The sequence below is a fragment of the Erpetoichthys calabaricus genome, chromosome 3 (genome assembly GCF_900747795.2).
Source record: "Erpetoichthys calabaricus chromosome 3, fErpCal1.3, whole genome shotgun sequence".
Classification (NCBI taxonomy): domain Eukaryota; kingdom Metazoa; phylum Chordata; class Cladistia; order Polypteriformes; family Polypteridae; genus Erpetoichthys; species Erpetoichthys calabaricus.
Window position 1 is genome coordinate 259631804 of NC_041396.2, and position 6059 is coordinate 259637862.

The window sequence follows — 6059 nt, forward strand, 5'->3', positions numbered from 1 at the left end:
TTTATAATTAGCATTCCTTTGGCTTACATGTATTACTTTACACTTCTACAATAAAATTACTATTTCCAAGTGTTTGCTTGGTTGGTCCAAGTTTTTTTTTTTTATTTGTTTTTGTTGCCTCCATAGTATTTACTAAATTTGGTGACATCTGGTAATATCACAAGTTTACTTAATAATCTAGACTCAGTGTCATTATAATAAATTAGGAGAGAATAGCAGTCCAATCACAGCTTCTTAGGTGCAAACACAGATAATCTCATCCCACGTGGAGCATTCTTCTCTTATCTATATTTTTGTTTCTGGCCAATTACTCAACTTGAAATAAAGTTTTGTAAGTACTTCTGGTGCCAAGGGTTTCTAGTTTGCAAATTAATTTTCAGCACTGAACTATATCCAAATGTTTTTGAAAGTCTGAGTAAATTGTGCAGTATGCTTCACTCTTGTTAGTTATCTTTTTAAAATGTCTAGCAGATTGGTTTAGCAGGAGTTCCCTCCAATTAAACCATGCTGTGTTTTATTTGATTTGTTATCTTGATACAAAAAGATGGCAGGAGTTGGCTGGGGTTAAGTCCCTAGCCACTCATTTTGGTTTTAGATTGATCTTTGTCTGTTGGGGCTGAAAATGCGCAATGTTAGTGAAGTTGCAGTCACGTCCCAGGGCAAGACAAATCACTCAGTTTGCAGGAGGGACCCTTTATTTAAAAGTTTTGTGATGAAGAAAACACAGTGTAATTTAAAAAATAAAATGCCACATACTTTTATAGATCCATAAGTCACCATTTTGTGTATTTGTTTTCAAGGGCATCACTATTTTGTGTATCCGATATGACTCTGCATGGCTGCTGAGTACATAATGTACAGCCATGTGATAAAGATCACTTTTTTTAACATTGTTGACTTTTCCAATATATTTTTAGAACATTAGAACAATCTGGATGAGCCCAGTCCTATCCACTTAATTCTTCCAAAATAACATAAAGTCCTACTGTCTACCATACTACATGTTAACTTGTCACAAGTGTCCATGCTTCTCTGCGTTAACAAAAACATTTGTGCAAAATTCCGGTTCCAGTCCTGATGACATCACTTCCCTTACTGGCCTTTAAAGCCGCCATCTTGATACTAAAGCAGTTCTGTTTTGGACTCAGTCGTGTGAACATGTCTGTCATATTGAATCAGATTTGCAGCCGGGAAAAATTATACGGGTGGCTGCCCCAAACATTCGCAATATCTTATGGTCATTCTTGTTACACTGTATTATTTCTCCTATGTTTCTGTATTGGTGTTTTTTATGTTTCTACTGCTGCATGCATCTAAATTTCTCCTTGGGGTCAATAATGTGCTATCTAATCTAATCAGATAAATAGACTATTCCATTCAAAATTTACTTTGTTGTATATTGTCATCCTTTTCTTATGTAATCACATTGAAATTCATGGGTGAAGTTTGACATTTAGACTTCCGGGTGGCTAGACAAACCATTAAAAAAATTGTATTGTTTAGAGCATCATCTGTACTTTCTGCATATTTGCATAACTTCCCATGTTAAATGTGGTAAATTGTTCATAATGTAAATTTACAATACATTACAATTTACATTAACAGATTTAATAATTTGAAATTATGAAACATATACAAATACCATTTGTGATATTTAAATAATACAGAATGTTGTTTTTTAAGCTTGTTTGTCTACATATTTAAATTGTGGCAAAATAAGCACATCCTTATTTTAAAATGTCACAAAACGTATGCATAGCCATAGTGTAAAATTCTGGAACATCTACACCAAGTGATGTTGGACCAAGGCAAAGAATATTATTAGAAATAGAAGCCATCCCAACAAAGACAAAGTCTTTAGAGTCCTGGTGCTTCCTATTTTGCTATATGGTTGCGACACACAGACACTATCCTGTGACCTAAGATGAAGATTGGACTCCTTTGGCACTGTGTCTCTTTTGGAGAATCCTTGGGTACTGCTGGTTTGACTTTGGGTTGTATGAGTGTTTCCTTATGGAGTCCCGAATGAGGCACATTACTTGTATTGTGAGGGAGTGTCAGATACAGCACTATGGCCATAAGGCGCGATTCCCTGAGGGTGATCCAGCTCCCAGGATTCTCATTGCGGCTGGACCAGGTCAAGGGGACATCCATGGACCAGCAGATAGATGGTCATTTCCGGGAGGTGGGACTGGGCCGCATGTCTGCCTGGGAGGTTGTTAACCAGGTTCCTAAACTGTTATATCATGTAGTAGGTGTGTGTACCAGTGTATGCTCCCCGACCTGACCTGACCAGACCAACAACGACCTCTTCTCTGTGCTGTGATCAGGTTAATGTTACAGCAGCCTGAAGATCAGTTTCAAAGGACTAAGAAGGAGCTTCTCGCCACAGTCTATCCTCATCCTTAACAAAGAAGGTGCCTACAACTACATAATTCCCTATTGTTAATTCTCCTAAATTAAATGATTTATTAGCTTATTTTTAATTATATGTTTGTATAATATTAATATAAAGCTGTCGTTGTACATATTGATAATTATTGAGTTGCACTCAGAAAGTAAGCATTTTACTACATATTACATTGTGTATAAATTGTATGTAACAAATAACATTTGATTTGATTTGGGTGCAATGTAGAGAAATGATTAAACTTTGGTGTGTTTTCTGTTATTTACTTTATTCATTAAAGAGACATATCCATTTCTGTTATTTTTGTCACAGTGGTATATGTGGCGTGTAATTGAGATTTCCTCAGACCACCACTCCATTCTTTGTATAGGCTGGCATAAGCACTGGGCACACCGTTTAGGTTTCTGACTACCCATGATGTTTTTGGCAACAGTGGCCTTTGGACATTCAAAGAGGAATAGTACTATGTACAAAATATACAAATTGAAATAACATTTCTCAGGCTAAATCTGAAAGATTAGAAGGTAGGAAACATACAAGAGAGAGCTGCTTTGGGCAGGATGGATTATAGTTTTCATTGGGGGAGAAGGCAGCTTTAATTTTGGACTTAAAAAAATGTGGATAAAATACCCTTGAGACTTATTTTAATAACATAGTGCATCTGTGGGGGATAGTCGGGCCCCATAGCCACCCTTTAAACTCTTGCCATGGTGAAATGACTCCGTTTTACTGTGTGTTTAATGTAGTGTAAGTATCTGTGTACAGAACGTGTTGGACAAGGGTGAGTCCAAACTGATTGACTGAACAGCAAGCAAGACAGATTAAAGTGGTCTTTATTTGATTGAGAACTTGATGTCATTAGCAAAGGTCTGGAACACTAAAGTCATATAATCCTTTAACAAAGATAGTTTTCACAACCAAACACAGAGACAAAACAAATCTAAGTCTATTTTAAATTATTTGATTGTTAGTGTGTTTTCTTGAGCTTTACTTTCTCTCTAATACTTCAATTGTCCAGATTAAGGACATTGATTAATGTGCATGGCAATCAAATATTCCAATGTGCCCGTGATATCATGGTTAATATGCCTAGGAACCGCACAGCATCATGGTGATGAGCACCATACACAAAATGAGGACATGATGACATCACCAAAATTACAATTAAATGCAACAAAATGCAATAAAAAATGTGATATGCATTCAAATAAACAATTCATAATATAAGAAAACAAAAATGATAATTTAGCCTTCCAGGCAGATTGTTAACATTGTAAGGTTTTGAAATTAACAGTTATTGCATTGTAGATGTCAATTTGTTCAAACACTTTGATCCTGTACTCAGTGAAGAGCATGACACAAAACTGAATTAAAACTGAATGTTGGAAAAATGTTATCAGGGTTGTCTTAGTTTTTAGTGTTTCAAGTGAACTGCAAATATGGTGGGAATGATTCATCCCTAAAAAGGTAAACAACAAATCAGTATATACCTGTATATAAAATCCAACGTCTGTCTGTCTGTTTGTATGTCTGTCCGCTTTTCACGAGAGAACAACTTAACGGATTTAGCTCTTTGGTTTTTTTTTTTCTATAATTTGCTTGAACATTCCAGTTGATTTTGCGGCTTCTCTCATCGCGCTACTGTAAGTATCATAGTTTGGTTGCGGTACCAATTTATTTGCACAAATCCAAGAGAGACACAGCGGGCCGAGGGGAGGGGGGTGGGTCCCTCCTCACTCACATGCCAGCTTCGAGGCATGTTCCTTACCTTCACTTAGCTAGTGAATGAGAGAACTACTTAACGGATTTAGGTCGGGTTTATTTCTAGAATTTGCTTGAACATTCCGGTTGATTTTGCGACTTCTCTCATTGCACTAAGAATCATAGTTCGCTTGCAGGAATGATATATATTCGCACTAATCTGAAACAGAGGCTGTGGGCCAAGGAGAGGGGGAAGCATGACGTCAGGAGTAGGGAGCAGGGCAGGCCTGTTCAAAACTCAAAAAAGCTCCAGCAGATTACGAAGTATGCAGCTAAAGTCATTGGAGCTGATGTAGATGATTTGACTAGTGTGTGTCAGAGGGCAATGCTAAAGAAACTGGAAATCATCTCAACTGATGACAGACATCCATTACATGTAGAACTAAACTTCAGTAAATCAGGAAGGATAGTTGCTTTGAAAACCCACACAAATCGCTCCAGAAACTCCTTTCTTCCTAGTGCCATACGACTTTTCAATAAGAAATATCGGAGATAATGTTTAAGGTTTTGATATATATCCTGTTACCTTTTTTTTTTTTTTTGGTGTAAATATGTTTTATCTAACTGCCTTACCTTAACCTTTCTTATTTCTATTTGTCTGTTTTATTTCATTAGTCTGTTACCTGTCATTAGATGCAACTGAGAAGGCAAATTTCATGTTTTCCTGTGTAAACATGACTAAAAAAAGAAACCTAAACCTAAACTTTCTCACTCATGCTTAGCCACCGATACCTGTTTGTTTATTGATTTTTAAAATTTGTCCTCTTTCACTACTACGCTGGCTACGCTACTTACTGCTACGCTAGTAAGGTAGTACTACTCAATAAACATGCTGCTGCAGAGTGGGGACGTGCCATATGTTGAATTCTCTGAAATGATCCTTGTAAGAGAACAGACAGACCATGATAAAGACAATACCATACAATGGTGAAGGAGTAAAATAATCTGATATTGTGTGGGCTCATGTCAATCCTTCTCATCTGCCTGAGGTAAAAAAGGCATTCTTGTATCTTCTTTACCACTTTGTGAACAGTCCATGTGATGTCTTCAGTGATATGCAGGCCAAGGAACATAAAACTGTTCCCCCTCTCCATGGTTGCCCTGTTGAGGGAGAGGAAGTTTACAAAGCAATAGTGTTTTAAAGCTTTGATTTCCTCTCTGTATTCAGTCTCATCACCATTGGAAATAAGACCCCCCACTGTTTTGTCATCTGCTAATATCAGATGTTAGATCTGTTCCTAGCTGTGCAGTCAAGGGTGTAAAGGGAATATAGCAGAGGACTTAGTACACATCTCTGGGGAGCACTCATGTTGAAAGTGATTATAGAGGAAGAGATGCCACCAAGTCTAACTACCTGATGCCACTCCGGCACAAAGTTCAGGATCCATCTGTCCATATAGCCATTCACACCCATAGCTTTAGAGCTTGCTGTCAAGCTTAGGGTGAATTATAGTGTTAACGGCTGAGATGTAATCTACAAGCAGCATTCTCAGATATCTGTCTCTTTAGTCCAGGTGGAACAGGGTGGTGTGAAATGTCAAAAAAATTGTAGTGGGTCTAATGTGGCAGGCAACAGATAAAGTCTCTGACTGATCTCTCAAAGCATTTACTTATAATGGGGGTCAGAACAATAAGATGCCAATTTAAACAAGTTAGTGTAGTGACATTATGTTGTATGGGATATACGTGGTTTGTCTTATGAGCAAAGACAGTGCTGATCATTACTGCCTCAGTGGACCTATAGAACATTAATGCCACTATCTCTGGACCTAAAAGTGTAGACAAAGTCCATCCTGTGAGTCATGTTTCAGAGCTCAAGCCATATTGAAAAGGCTCCTTCCACACCGAAATGTGAACCTCCTACCTTATGCCTCATCTTCACATCTGC